Source organism: Lissotriton vulgaris, chromosome 10, assembly GCF_964263255.1.
Source record: "Lissotriton vulgaris chromosome 10, aLisVul1.2, whole genome shotgun sequence".
Lineage (NCBI taxonomy): Eukaryota > Metazoa > Chordata > Amphibia > Caudata > Salamandridae > Lissotriton > Lissotriton vulgaris.
In genome coordinates this window covers 187,719,824-187,735,049 of record NC_141698.1, presented here as the reverse complement: position 1 = coordinate 187,735,049, position 15,226 = coordinate 187,719,824, and the positions used below count along the sequence as shown (strand labels likewise).

At 47.2% G+C, this 15,226-nt stretch overlaps 1 protein-coding gene across 1 annotated transcript in view; it reads left to right on the top strand.

Moving 5' to 3' along the window:
- The window catches only part of MPRIP (myosin phosphatase Rho interacting protein), a 564,937-nt gene that overhangs the window by 535,491 nt on the left and 14,220 nt on the right, over positions 1-15,226 (top strand). The gene's annotated exons all lie outside the window — the stretch shown is intronic.

The window sequence follows — 15,226 nt, the reverse complement described above, 5'->3', positions numbered from 1 at the left end:
ATCAGGTTCTAAGGAAATGTTAATCAGAGGTGACATGGGATGACTAGGCATGGGGGAAATGCGCACATTACAAATATCATTTTTTTGATATGGACGGTTTTGATCCGGTTTCTAAACTTTCTGTTTATGTCCCCCCCCCCCCCCCGCCCCCCCCCCCCACCCCCAAGGCCCACACCTTATACACCAGTGAAAACTTTACTGGGCTGGAATCTTTGATTGAAAAGTTCTCTCCGCTTTGGAAAAGGCTATATTACGAGCCTTCTGTTTCTGAAACTTTGGAAGCCAATTATGAGCTTTTACTTGTTATGGCAAATTTTTAATCTTAGACTTTCATTCCAACCCTGCTGCCTAGCCCACATCAGACGCAAATGCCCATTTGTGCCTCACAAGGGATTCTGAGTATTCCGATACTGATTACAATGACCACATTTTACCTGCTGAAAATTTCACCAGGTATACACTTATGAATTTTCTTTGGTCAGAAGGTGCACATTGGCTCGCCTTGGGATATGGGAAAATATGCCAGTTAGAACAGTAATTCTCCATTCTGTATTCTGAATTTCCTGTGTGGAATTTACAATTCTGCACAGCAAAGTATATCGGAATATATTCACAAAAAGGTTATGAAGGTAACTGATCTCTTAATCGCTAATGCTCCTTGCCTACCCCTCGGTCAAAAGTGCTTGACGTTTGGGTGTAATTGTTCATGCTGGACAGGCTTTCTCCCTGCTACCATTGAACTTGTCACTTCTTCCCTCTGGCTGTTCCCTTGATCTGTGTCCAATTGTTCATCTGACAGCTGACAATCATATAGTCTCCCCCTTGTTTGCAAACTCTGTTTATCTCTTTGTTGTCTACTCCGTTGGCTCCAGACTCCTGGAAATCAGCTCTTGTGGTACGTTCATTTCTCTTGATCTATCTGTTGCCTTAAACTCGGTGCCCCACAGCATTTTACACATTGGTGTCGGGTGCCTATTGTTTCAGATCTTTTCATAACGATCCGAGCACAAGCGGTATCTGGGCAGTTTTCACTGTCAAGGCTATTACCAATGGTGTGCCCCCGGGTGTCCGGCCTTAAGTCCTACCTCTTTCAATCCTTGTTTCACCTTTGCCAACCGTATTGATTAGTTTGATTCTCAGGACTATGATCTACCATCACTTCAACAGTAATTTAAGTCCTGTCTTGGTGCTGTGCTCATGTGGATGCAATCTAACTCTCTAACTTTGAATGCAAGGAAGACCGAAGATCCGGTCTTTGGTCATTCTATTTTCTGGTCCTCTCATTGAGGGCCAGATGTGTTAGGTCTTCTTTCTCCTCCGCACACAGCTTGGGAATTGGGCAATATTTTCGATTCACAGCTCTCTTTTGAGGCTCATGTTAACAAGTTAACATCCACCTGCTCCCTGCCTGCTTATACTTAGCATTATAAGGTAGGTGCTGCCTTTTCCACTCAACTCTTCTAGGAAATCCATGGTTAATGCATGAATGACACTAGGTTGAACTATTACAATGCCTTGTTTGTTGGTTTACCTAGCTATTTGATTTAAAAAAAAACTTCAGCTGCTTCAGAGCTCCTCGGCCCTTTTGATTTTAGGTATCGGTAAACAATTACTTGCCTTACTCTGCTTCATTGGCTACCGGTCCACAAACGCAGTGTCTTTAAAGCTCTTTGCTTTTATAACAAGGCCATCAAAGATCACACCAACAGACCCACATTGTCTCAGTATAATTCAGCTAGGACTTAACATTCTGTCTCTATCTCCACCTAGTTACAGTACCTAGGTTTAGCAGAATCATGCTGGGTAATCGCTCCTTTGCGCTGGTTATGGCCAAGGCCTTAAACACCCTCTCTTAAACATCGTACGGAAGGCTGCTATACTAAGAGTTTGAAATTGTTAAAACACACTGGTTCGCTTCTTTCATCAAGTTGATTCTGTCCGATTCCGGCTCAATCATTTCCATTTAGCGCCTTTTTGGGGTACATATATGGTTTATTAATTTTATTCATTAGTTTATTCCTCACTGCGTAGTGACATTCTGGACAAAGCAGTGGACTTCTATTTTGATGGTAAAACTCGTGCTCTTCATCAATGGATAAAATCTTGCTGAAGTGAAAGGATGAAGTTGTACAGTACAATCTTTGCAAAAATAGGGTTTCTACCTGCTGTGTCAGGACTTTATGGATTTTAAGGCCAGACAGCAGTTGTGAGTAAACCACTGTAGCACCATTTCTTTCCAGAATGAGCTTCTCAAATGGAGCTCATTGTTCTGTTTATATGACATAGGTTTGCTGTACTGAAAGACTGCATTTTTAGTAACAAGTTTCTCTGCTAGAAGAAAACAAGTTCCAGGCTGTTTCCTCAGAGGAGCTTTTAGGCTGTGTTCCTAATAACAAGGCTGTTCTTGTGATAGTTCCTTTATTTATTCCAAAAGGCCTTATGGAGTTTCATTTCAATCGTGGAATGATTGATTTTTTTTCCCAGCTGTACTCCCTTGCTTCCCTAGCTGAAAAAGACAGACATTGTAGACTTTTTTTAGAGCTCTTACATTTTAACTAGAAAGAAAATCTGTTCTCATGGTCTCGTAACTTGTGGTGGACATTATCCCACCATAAAGCAGTAAGAGGCACAACTGCTAAGTGAATTTTCACCTGTATATCAACATTTTCAGACAGTACGGTAGTTCATGCTCCTCAGAACCTCACACTCCTTCCACAAGAGACAAGGCAGCATATGTGACCTTAGAAAGATATTCTCTCATTGCACAGATGTATAGAAAACTGCTGTGGGCCACTCTACATGCAAACATTACACTCAGGTGACTGTTTCGAAAATATGCTTTTAGCCTTGATAATATGCACGTTTTATATCCTTGAAGCTAAGTCACGTAAATGCTGCCTACTCTCACCCAGCGTTTTATGCTTTTGAATCCGATTCTTAAAAAGGAAACCAGAGTATGTAAAAGTCACATCCAAGTGGATTCCAATGGTCTTAGTTCTTGAGTTTGCATCTTTGCAACACCTCACTCTGTCGTCCTCTCTGAGCGTATACCTCAACCATACATGTCGAAAACACAGACTAGATGAGAAAAGTTGGTGATGCCTGGTTAGAGGAGGGACTCGCATGCCGAGGACCACTCATGTGAGTTATTGCACATTACCCCCTCATGGGTCCTCCCCGTCCCAGTCCTTACTACGTGAGGCAGTCCTGCCTCCACCCAGCCAATCACAACGCCAGTATGCTTAAACTACATAAGCCCCGCCCACCTACCGCCATACCTGTTTTTTTTCTGCTCCGACGGTGGGCGGAACGCTGGTTCCTGTTTCCTGGTCTGGATTTTCTTCAGGACGGTGCCGTGAGTGTTTGTATCTGCAGTTTTGTATTTCTGCTTTGTTTTTATTATTATTTTATGGGCGTGGCCGCTCCGGTGTTCCGGTCGGCTGTGCTCCTGTTCTGGGGTCAGGGACGCTCCCTTTTCATGAGCTGGGCTGGGGCAGGGAGATTTTTTTTGGTTTCCTGGACCCGGGTCGTTCCTGCGCTGGGGCCCTCGTGCAGCGTCCGGCCCCTGCGGCCATTGTCTTTTAATCTATGGCTGTGGGTGGAGACTACAGGGCTGCCCTTCTTTTATTTCATTCACCTATCTCACCTTTGCATGATTGGGGACAGTATCTATTGGAGGTTGCTGGGCACTTCCCTTGATTGTGTGGTGAGTTCCCTAAACAAAAGGCAAATAAACCCACCACCCTTAAAGGGAAGAAAGCACAAACTGCCAACAACCGAGACAACACCATCTTAGACCCGGCAATTGTGAATAACAACTTGGCAGTCTGTGCAAATGATATAGGGGGGGTGCACTCGACAAAAATTGGTTTGCCTCTAAGTCTCCCAGACGACACCATTATTGACAAAAGTTTGGAGGAAATCCTTGAACTTAGTGGTGAAATCACTAATCTAGCCAAACACAGTCAGGATGGGAGTGGGTCAAGCACGGTTAATAATAACATTTTGAACATATTAAAAGCCCTACTCGAACCCATCGAGGTCAGATTACGTTGCTTAGAAACCATTCTGAAAAATATTCATAAGGATATAAGTGCCCCAAGCCTTACTTTGAACTCTAAGACATCCCACGTCGCCAACACAGCCAATAAGTCATATTCGGCTGGCAAAAGCGTCACTGTGGCTAAAAACAAGGCTCCTAAGAACACTAGTAACACTCCAAACCTGGGAGGCACTAAAGCAAAGACCCCCGATCTAAAACAACTAGAGAACTCAACTAAATCTAAGTTAACCCCCCCAAGTTAAACCAAATGATCCTACTCCGCCGACCCCAAACCCTGACCCGGCTCCTAGAGTTAAAGTAGCGGCCCGTAGAAACATCCACCTTCCCCCAGATGCGTGCCCCTATGTAGTGATTCTTACTGGAGTCACCGAAATTTCATCTTCTGAAGTAGAATCCTACCAGGCCCTGAAAAATAAAGTGTGCCACTGGCTCTCCAAAAACCATCCCTTACCGCCAAATATTCCTAGTAACATTCTAATGGTGGAGAGAACCCCATGGGTGGGCGGGAATAGAAAAAACCTACAAGGGGATTGCGTTGTGGTCACTTTTGAGAACATGTGTGTAGAAACAACAGGAGAGGAAGGGTTCAGGGACACTCCTATACCCCAGTCAAAATATCATTTAAACAACAAAGGAGTGACTCAAACAGTCAGACATGACAGGATGAGACATAGAAAAGGCACGTGGGTGTGTAAAAGAAAAAGAATCATAGTGATTTTTATATAAAACCCTCACTCACCCAACTATTGGGTGACATGCTTCATCATCGGGTTGTTCACCAGGTATGCCAAGTGCATGCCTGGTGTGCTGCTACACCTGCAACTGCAGTGGAGCTGGTTACTAGAATAAAAGCAGTGCAAAAAAGTGATAGTGAATTTAAAGTGTCAGAATAAAAAGTGCGCGTTCCAACCTGAACTCAATTTTAATAAAGGTTGAAGCATGCACGGTATTAAAAGGGATTGACGGACAAGCTTGACTTTTAATTTGAGTCAAACAGTCCTGTTTTTTGGTTCATATGGTCGACATGTTTCTGCTCATAGCGGCCTCTTTAGCCGAGCTTTCTTCAGGACCAAACTGTAACACTGGGCGGTATACACACGCTAAGGCGTACCCTAACCTCAGTGTACTAGAAAAAGAAAGAACTCACGGTTGTTTACCGGATTACCCTGGTATTTCCAGGATGTTGTAATGTGAAAGCACAATTGTCTTCACTTCATAGGTCGGTGGGGCGGGTTTTCTTCACACCGGAAAAATCTGCTTTCCGGAGACTCCCCGTATTTCCACTTTCGTAAAGCACTACCACCGCCTGAATGATATATATAAAAATCACTATGATTCTTTTTCTTTTACGCACTTTTGAGAACACACAGGTGGTAGAATATATATGTAGAGGATCCTCCAGATACCAAGCAAGCACTGTTACTGCTAGACCCCTTTCCTATTTCTACCTACCTGGGAACCAATCAGATAATAGATGGAGTTGGCTAAGAGGCCCACATGAGCAAAAAGCAAGTCGGAGGTTTAACCCCCCATGGGAGGTGCACCCTCCGGGCTGGGACGAGGGTGGTGATGAGGAATGGAACCCGGTTAGGAGAAGAAGAGGAAGACCGTTTCAATGGGGGTTTGTTGCAGGGCCTGAAAACAGTCACCCATATTATTACCATCAGCCTGCTAACGGATATGATAATCACCTCAACTTCCCAATTGCTAACCGTTATGATTGTCTGTCAACCCTGGATTGGGTCGACTGACAAACACAGGTTTCACCAGTTAGACAGAGGCCTAACAACAACTCCCCCACCCTTCTGCAAAAGGAAAATAGCAACCTGGATGGGCAGATGTCAAATCCAATTCCCACTGTTGGCAAGGGTGCGGAAGGTGGGGTTCCATTGAAAAAAAAAATAGATGAGGCATGGGGAGGCCGGGACATCACTATGGCAACATGGAACATCGCGGGTCTCAAAAATAAAGTGGACGACCCGATCTGGCGGGACCTTATAGGATCTATGGACTTAATAGCTATGCAGGAGACCTGGGACACTCAAAATGTATTGACAGTGGATGGGTTTACCACCTTCTCTATACCGGCTGTCGGGTCAACGAGGGGGCGAGCTAGAGGGGGACTGGTAACCCTGATCTCTGCCAAAATCCCAGGGACATACACGCAAATAGCTACTGGCTGTCCTTATTGTCTTGCTGTTTTAATTACTTATAGGAGTTACCATAATGTCTTGGTTATAAACTTTTATAATTCTTTTGATAGGGACAGCCCAGTTAGTAACCTGATGATGTTAAGTGCTTTCCTGGTTGATTTTAAAGAGTCTGCTGAGTATGATTGTGCCATCTTGTTGATGGGAGACTTCAATATTCATGGTTGTCGGGATAAATGCACCCCTAACGTGTTATTTGGTTCCCCGGACGAAGAAAACACCCACTTTGAACATTCAGAGCAGGGTATTTTTTTGGAAACAATGTTGGCCGAAAATGGGTTTATTCTGCCAAATGGGTGTGAGGAGGATATCCCCACGTTTATAGGTCATGGCAGTGGTTCCGTGATTGATTATATATTCCTCAGTAGTACTTGTGGAGTCCAAATTAGTAGCTATTCAGTTCTAGGGTCCCACTTTAGCGACCATAACCCTGTTGTATTAAAAGCAAGGAACATTTTTGTTATTAAGGATAGCTGCCCAAACCTGGTAGATAAACAGGATATGCGGTTGACAGACCAAGCACGCAGAATCAAATGGTGCAAGCTAATTCCAGAAGAGTTTTTTTGTAACCTTTGTCTTAGTAGCAGGGAGGACCTAAAGCTGTGTATGGATGATCAGGCTGGGGACAGTGAAGTAATGGAGGCGTATAAAAAGATCTGCCTCGACATTCTCTCCAACCTGACCCGTCAGGGTAAAGGCAGAACGCAAGGGAAGGAAGGCTGGTTTGACAAAAACTGCTCAGCGGCTAACCAGAAACTTAAGGTTGCACTTAAGTCTAACCCAGTAGACAGACGGCTCGTGGCCATCCTCAGGAAAGAATACAAGACCGCAATCGAAAGAAGGCAGCGTGAAATTAGAGAGAACACCTGGGCCGATCTGACCTCAACAGATGTTTTAAAAAGCAGTGCCAAGTTCTGGGCGGTGGTCAACCAACCTTATTTCTCGGATTCCAGTAATAATGAATTGGATTGTGGAATCCAAGAAGACAGATGGCACTCTCACTTTAGGTCCGTTTACGAACAAGAGACCATGGCGGCAGAAGGCATGATCGCCTTCCCTCAATTGCCTTATACCCTTATCGTAAATGAGGAGGAGGTGGCAGTGGCCATCGGTATGATGACCAGTAATAAAGCTCCTGGACCAGATGGCGTTCCCTCTGATCTTTTTAAAGTCGACATTTTATTTTGGTCCAAAGTTTTAGCCAATGTTTTTAACAGAGTTTCTAAGACAGGCATTCCTGAGTCATGGACACAGTCGGTTATTGTACCCATTTATAAAAAAGGGGACCAGGGGGACCCTGGCAATTACCGACCTATATCCCTCATTGATTCCGCAGTCAAGGTTTTAGGGAGAGTGGTTTTAGGTAAATTGACTGACTGGTTAGAGGAGACCGATACACTTTCCCCTTTACAGTACGGTTTTCGAAAGGGGCGCAGTACTATTGACCAAAGCCTAAACCTACAATTGCTTATCGGGAAGTACACCTTAGCCAAGCAAGGGTCTTTGTTTATTGCTTTTATGGATCTGTCCTCGGCATTTGACCGAGTAAACAGATCCAAATTGTGGGGTCAGCTCCTTAACATCGGAATAGATCCTAACATAGTGTATTTCCTAGCAGACCTCCATAGGGACCTCACTGCAACGGTCCGTTACGACAGAAAGGGGAACTGCACGGATAAAATCAGCATTATCAATGGTGTGAGGCAGGGTTGCATTCTTGCTCCCCTGCTCTTTACACTATATATCAATGACCTAGGTAGAGTTCTGGGTGCAGCTTGCAAGGACATCCCGAAGGCAGGGAAATATTTACTGCCGGCCTTACTGTATGCGGATGACGCTGCCCTCCTAGCTAGAACTGCAGTAGGACTTCAATGCCTGTTGAACTCTTTTTATGTTTTTATGAATAACCTTGATTTAAGAGTTAACTTTGGCAAATCCCATGTTATGGTAGTGGGCCACAAAGCAAAGATCAAAAAAAAGTGATGTCATTATTTTGTAATGGACATAAGCTGTCACGAGTCCCCCGATTTCCCTACCTGGGGGTTGTTTTTGATGAAGGTTCCACGTGGCATCCTCAAATGGTACAGAAAAAAACAGCCTTGGCACGTTCGATCTCTGCGGTGTTGAGCTTCTCCCGTAAACTAGGGGGAAGCCCATTGAGGCAGTACTAAAAGTATACACCGCCAAATGCACTGCCATCGCCATGTATGGGGCCGATTTGTGGGGCTTTAGGCCAGTCATATCGCTTCAGGTTACAGAAGACAATTTCTTAAAAACGCTTCTTTCCCTTCCAAGATCCACTGCAAGCTTTATAGTCCATCAGGAATGCGGCGTGGACTACTTGGAGGATAAAATTGCCATGACCCCCTTACTAAAATGGTTAGCAGTCTGGCTAAATCCAGAGCTTGAAGTGAACCATGAAATCCTAAAAGACTGTTTACTGCTAGATCATTGGGAAAAGATCCCCTGGCTGAAATATGTGCAACAAATTTGTGAAAAGCTGGGCCGGCCCGAATTGTTCGATAAACCCTCTAGTCTGGTGAAAGGTGACTTGAAATGGGCTAAAAACACTTTCTTGCTGAACAGAGGAATGGACAGAGAGGGCAGGGAGCTATTAAAGCCCTCTGTCAGGACCCATCAACTGATCGTCTCCTCTGGCCCTGACCCGGAACTTTACCTTAAAGTTGTCAACGATGCCAATCACAGGTATCTGCTAACGAAGTTCCGATTGAATAAAATTCACCTTTTAATTTCTGGCCGCCCTGGCTGGACCAGGGGCACGGACTTAGATCTATGCAAATGCGATGGCTGCTCAATTATGGACACTGCCCACTTTTTGTTTTTTTGTGAATATTTTAAGGGCATTAGGACAAAGTTCATTATACCGTTGTTAAAAGGAAAAGGCTTTAGGCAAGTGAAGCCAGCTTTGTTGTACCTTCAACTCCTGACGGAAATATGGGAAATCTACAACGGGGCTAAATTTTTAACCATAGCGGTGAGACTCAGCAAAAAGATCGCTTGGTCCTAGTTGATTTTCCATAAATGTTAACCTTTGTATGAATTTTTTAATTATCTGATCAATGTCTATGTCGTTGTTTTTAAACTCTTGCCACCATGTATTGCATATTTTATTGGGTACTCCCTGTTTTTTCATGTTGTATTTTATTACATATTATGCAGCCTGGTGACTTGTGGACCTTTTTTATGCTTGTGTACTTTTATGGTTTTTGTGATTTAAACCGAATAAAGTATCTTTTGAACTTTGATATCTTTGAACTTTGAGTTCCTGTTTGTTTCACACTGGATTTCTCGCCATGAGTGAAGGGGCTTCTCCACCTGTGCCTGCTAGGTGATTTCAAAGCAGAATAATGTACAGGATCTGCAGGAGGATGACGTCTTGCAGATTTCTAGGGCAGATTTGCAGGACTTGATTAATTCTGCGGTCCAGTCTGCACTGCTGGAGCCTGCAGCTAAGCGGGCTAAGGAAGATGAGGAAGACATGGACAATTCCCATAAGGGAAAGTATGTCCAGGGCAAGGTTTTTACTGACATGCTGGTTCATATTCGAGAGGTGCTTGGGTTTGACCCTAAAGACCTGGCTGAGGAGGGATTTTACGCTCAGTATAGTTCCTCTGTGGTGGATGACCTCCCCTTCCATGATGTCCTGAAGGATATCCTCACAAAGGAGTGGCTTGAGGTGGATAAGCAGGCTATTCCACGATTCCTGGGGAAGCGGTATCGCCTGGCGGACTTTGATTCCCAGTTTCCTGCAATTCCTAAGGTTAATTCTCTTTTGTCCTCTATGGCTTCCGCCTCTTCTTCCTCTTTGCACTCGGAGGAGGCTTCTTTGTCTGATCCGGTGGAGAGTAAGGTGGAGTCTGCTCCCAAGCGTTCTTACGCCGCTTCTGACTTTGGGGTGCGTGCTAGCACTTATGCGGCCAATGCTTCGCAGGTCCTGCTTAAGGATTTTGAGAAACTGTTTGACTGTCTTCAAGATCAGGGGGACCATACTCCTATGTTGGCTCAAATGGAGGTCTCGGTGCAATTCCTCTCGGATGTCACTATTGATTCCTTGTGGGCTTTTTCCTCGGCAGCTGGGGCAGCGGTGGCTGGAAGGAGGTCTCTGTGGACAAAACCTTGGCGTCTTGAGGCTGCACAGAAGGCCTTGGTCCATAAACTGCCTTTTGAGGGTCCCCGTCTTTTTGGGGATGCTTTGAATACGATGGTGCAGCGCTCCGCGGAGAAGTTGTTAAAGCCTTTTCAGTCTGCTCGTAAGAAAAGGTCTTTCTTTCAGAAACAGGGGTTTCAGGTGGTTTTGTCATCTCAGCCCTTTCGTGGTCGGGCCCGTGGTCGGGGGGCTGCGTTCCATTATAAATCCCGGCCTCAGCAACAGCAACAGCAGCAGCTGCAACAACCTCCCTCTGGTGCAGGACAGAAGTCACTATGCTGCTGTGGGGGCTCGTCTCCGTTTGTTTCTGGCCCGTAGGTCAGCTCTGATTTCCGACCAGTGGGTCTTGTCTGTCATCAGGTGGGGTTACCAGATTCCCTTCCGGGGCCCTCCCACTCTGGATTTCTTTCTGGTTACCCCATTGTCAAGAGACCCCGTGTGGCGATCTGCCATGTTGTCCGGTGTCGCCATGTTACGGAAAGGGGCTGTGGTACCGGTTCCAATGGAGGAAGTGGGCCTGGGGTTCTATTCCCATCTGTTTCTGGTTCCAAAACCCAATGGTTCATTCTGCCCCATATTGAATCTCCGTTCCCTGAACAAATTGGTGCGGTTGGATCATTTTCGGATGGTCACGTTACAGTCCGTCATTCCCCTCATCCAGGAGGGTGATTTTTTGGCTTCCCAGGACTTAGAGGACGCTTATTTCACGTTCCGGTCCATCCTGCCAGTCAGCGGTTCCTGAGGTTTACTGTCCAGGGGAGGCATTTCCAGTTTCAGCTTCTGCCGTTCGGCCTCTCCACTGCTCCCAGGACTTTTACCAAGGTATTGGCTCCTGCTGTGGGGGTTTTGCAACACCAGGGTTTCTCAGTGTTTCCCTACATTGATGATTGTTTGGTCTCTGCTTCCTCTTTTCCTCAGGCTCTTCTGGCCGTGGATGCTACGTTTTTCCTGTTCCAGGAGCTGGGGTTCAAGGTGAATCTGGCCAAGTCTCCTCTGGATCCTGTTCAGAAACTTCAGTTCATCGGGGGTCTGTTCGACACCTCTCTGGGGGCGGTGTTTCTCCCTCCTGCTCGGATCCTTTCCCTGCAGGCTCTGTTGCGGGATCTGTTGAGTCGTCCATCTGCACCGGCTCGTGTTTGGTTGCTAGTCCAGGCTTTGATGGCTGCGACCACTGCTGTAGTTCCTTGGGCTCGCCTCCATCTCAAGCCCTTGGTGACTCATCTGTTGGCTCGGTGGGACCCTTCCCGAGCGGATTACGAGGCGGCTCTAGTTCCTCTCTCTCTCTCTCCTGCTCTGGTTCGGGACATGGACTGGTGGCTTTGCACTCCCAATCTGGAGAAGGGGGTGCGGTTTTGTCTTCCTCCTCCCTTTTTGTTGATGACGGATGCCAGTCTTTGGGGTTGGAGGGCCACTTTGAGGTCCTTGGAAGCCAAGGGTCGGTGGTCTCGGGGGGGGGGGCGGCGCCCGTTCCTCGAACTGGTGGGAGTTGGCGGCCACCTGGGAGGCGGGGCAGTTCTTTCAGGTTCATCTCCTCAGGTCGAATCTGTTGGTTCGTACCGACAACCAGGTGGCTCGTTGTTACCTGTACCGTCAGGGGGGGACCCGGTGCGCATCCCTGAACTTGTTGGCCTCCATGATTTGTGCTTGGGTGGAATCTCATCTGTTGGCCTTGAGGGCGGTGTAAATTTCTGGACAGTTGAATTTTCATGCGGACGCTCTGAGCCGCAACCTTCCATCTTCTGTTCTGTACCATCTCTCTCTTCCTCTGTTCCAGTCCCTTTGCCTTCGGTTCGGGACTCCATGGATCGATCTTTTTGCGTCTCCTTTCAACTCTCTCCTTCCCCAGTGTTGTTCGGAGGTACTGTGTCCTCAGTCTTGGGCGGTGGATGCGCTTTCGATTCCCTGGCCTTCGGGTCTTCTGTATGCATTCCCTCCCATTCCCCTCCTCCCGAGGGTGCTGCAGAAGAGTCGGGGGGAGAAGGTTTCGGTCCTGTTGATTGCTCCTTTCTGTCCTCGCCACCTTTGGTGTCCTCTCCTGTTGCAGCTGGCGGAGGGTCGGTTTGTCCGGCTTCCTTTGTGTCCATCTCCTCTTCAGTTTCCGCTCCTGTCCCTGCCTTGTGTTCGTCGTTTGCAGCTGACGGCTTGGCTCTTGAGCGGTTGACGTTGGAGTCTTTGGGCTGTTCTTCTGTGGTAGCTCGTGACATCCAGTTGTCTCGCCGCCCTTCGACCCTTAAGTGCTATGGTCGTCTTTGGGGTTCTTTTTTTTCTTAGTGTTCTTCTCATGGGGTGGATCCTGTATTGGGGGTTCCTACTTCTGTGTTGGACTTTCTGCGAGATGTTTTTTTCAAAGGCCTTTCCCCTTCCACGTTGTCTGCTCAGTGGGCAGCGGTTCGAGCTTGTCGGGGTCCTGAGGCTTCCTTGGAGGGTTTTGCCCCTTTGGTTAGTCGGCTTCTTCGGAGATTTCGGCTTCGTAGGCCGGTTTCTCCTGTTCTCGTTCCTTCTTGGGATTTACCTACTGTTTTGCGGGGTCTACAGTTGCCCCCTTTTGAGCCTTTGATTGAGGCAGATTTGTTGTGGCTGTCCGCTAAGGTGGCTTTCTTGTTGGCCATTACTTCCGCTCGCTGGTTGGGCGAGTTGGATGCCTTGATCATTTTGTTTCCTTATTTGCAGTTCCTTCCGGATCGGGTCGTTTTACGGCTTGATCCGGCCTTCCTACCAAAGGTTTCTTCCGGTTTTCATTTGAAGCAGGAGGAGATTCTTCCTGATTTGCCTGCTGGCTCTCCAGATTTATCTCCAACGTTCCCTGGGTTTCTGGCTTTCTCCTGCTCGGTTTGTCTCCTGTGGGGGTGTGGCTAAAGGGAAGAAAGTTTCCACTTCCACGATCAGCCGGTGGGTGCGTTAGGCGGTCTGCCAATCTTACAGGTCCTTGGATTTGCCTCCTCCGTCTCATGCGCAAGGTCGTTCTGTGGAATTTTAATTTGCGATCTGAACATTATCTGCGCCAGCTTGTCACCTATGTACTACGTGCACGGCAGCCATTTTAGATATCATGGTCTCCCTGTCCACGATCGATCGCCAGCACGTCCCTCTGACCCAGCAAGCATCCTCCGCGCACCCTGGCTCCCCCTCCCTCCCCCTCATGAGCATAACCCTTCTGCATGACCCTGTCCTTGGGAGTCACGCCAGCGCCTGACCAACACCTCCTCTCCTCCCATGAATGCCCCTCTGTTGATAAACCTCCCTCCCGCGCTGGATTGTCCACGCAGCATGACTACCACTCCATTGATGGCCCCTCACCCCGTGTCCGACTGTCCACACAGGTCCGAGGCCATTGCCTAAGCCGGGAGATATCATTTACTGCCCTTTATTGTATGAGGTCGCTCTCCTTCAAAGGACCCTCTATTGATCCAGGCCTCCCCACCCCCCTGTGATGTGATCAGGCGCACACATCCTAAGACTCGACGGAACACTCAGCTGCGTGATGGTCCCCTCCTCTTATCAGCAGGTTGAGGACCTCTATTGTGAAGGTATATGGGGGTGGGATTGACACTAGGATTACGGGGATGTCTTTTTCTTGCCTTACAAAGATCTGATGGTATTAAAGGAAGGTCACATGCCATAAACCAGTGTATAAGAGGCCAGGCCTCCGAGAGGCTGTTAGAGCACCTCGAGATGATACCTTGTTGTCTGATCTGATGTGTTCTGCTCCGTCGGAATAAAACTTCTGTTTCCTGCCTTCTGGTCTCCGGCGCCTGCCTCATTGCTTGGTAAATTTTGAATGGTACAAGGGCGGTTAGCGCCGGGCAAATCCTGAGAAAGGTCCTAGCCCTACCTTTTTCCACATTTGGCGTCCCAAAGCGTGGGGCCCATCAGCGACACGTGGATCCAGTGGGAGAGGTCCCGATGACAGAGTGAACGACTGCAACGATCGGGAAGAGCTCGTGTCCGATAGACCCTCGTCTGACAGCCGATCATCCGACCTTCACTAGTTCTGAACAGACCTCTCTCGAGTGATCTACGGTCCTGACTGGGAACCATCAGGAGTGCCGCGAACAACACGAAGGAGAGAGGACGATCGGGCGCTGGATCCGGAGGACAGGAAACCGTCCATGCGGTCCGGGTAAGGTCGTGTAAACACGACGAATTGAGGAAAATTGTTTCTGTTTGGATAATACTAGTATTACGCTTTGTTGAAACCCTCTGGAGATTCACTGTCTGCAAACGGGGAAAAACAAACAGGCTCTCTCTTTGCAAGCAGTGAAGGATAGGTAACGCAGACTTTTGTCCCCATTGTAATCCGTCGTGCCTATCTTCCTCCCCCACTGTTTCCCGAACTGTCGTTCGTGGATTATTGTCTGGAGATTCTTTGTCTGCAAACAGGGAAGAACAAGGCCTCTCTTTGCAGGTAGAGAAAGAGTGGGTAACGATAATTTTTCGTGCCCACTTATTCTCCCCACTGGATTGTTTGATTGGCCGATTATTCGGTATTGGTTCTTTTGAGGTATTCACGGCCTCCAAATAACGTAGAATAGAAATATTCTGTCTAGTCTTTGTCCGCCGTGATAAGACAGGTAGTGCAGACTTTTGTCCCCGTTGTAACCCGTCATGCCTGTCTTCTCCCCACTGGTTGGTAGCCTGTTTAGCCCGGACCGCTTATTAGAGATGAACCATCCAGCTCCACTGGAGGGCACCCCTAATAAGGACATGTTCACTAAGTATGGACTAGTCGCTATAGCTTACACTAAACTATGGCATAAATATACGAAAAAGGACCCTGAAACTCAG